This window comes from Penaeus monodon, chromosome 19 (genome assembly GCF_015228065.2).
Source record: "Penaeus monodon isolate SGIC_2016 chromosome 19, NSTDA_Pmon_1, whole genome shotgun sequence".
Classification (NCBI taxonomy): Eukaryota; Metazoa; Arthropoda; class Malacostraca; order Decapoda; family Penaeidae; genus Penaeus; species Penaeus monodon.
In genome coordinates, this window is record NC_051404.1 from 29,369,268 (window position 1) to 29,369,530 (window position 263).

Genomic DNA, 263 nt, shown 5'->3' on the forward strand with positions numbered 1-263 from the left:
AAATGCAGGATCAAACTGCAGAGCACCTCACATGACTTATATATATACCCTGCAACCATACAGAAAAAAAACATCTAGCTACTGGTTTCCCCAAGACAAGACAGAACTAGACAAATCAAATAATATTAGGTCCATCTCGTAATTGAATCATATGTTTACAAAGTGTCTGCTGAGCTCACTTCTATTCTGCTTCTTCCCCTACTAAGGAACTTTCAATTGAAAATTGCAATGCAAAGAGGAGGTATAGAACAAAGAACTCCCAT

General features: G+C 37.3%; 1 protein-coding gene across 1 annotated transcript in view; it reads right to left on the minus strand.

Moving 5' to 3' along the window:
* The window catches only part of LOC119585467 (putative uncharacterized protein DDB_G0271974), a gene marked incomplete in the record, with an annotated part of 4,258 nt that overhangs the window by 2,829 nt on the left and 1,166 nt on the right, over positions 1-263 (minus strand).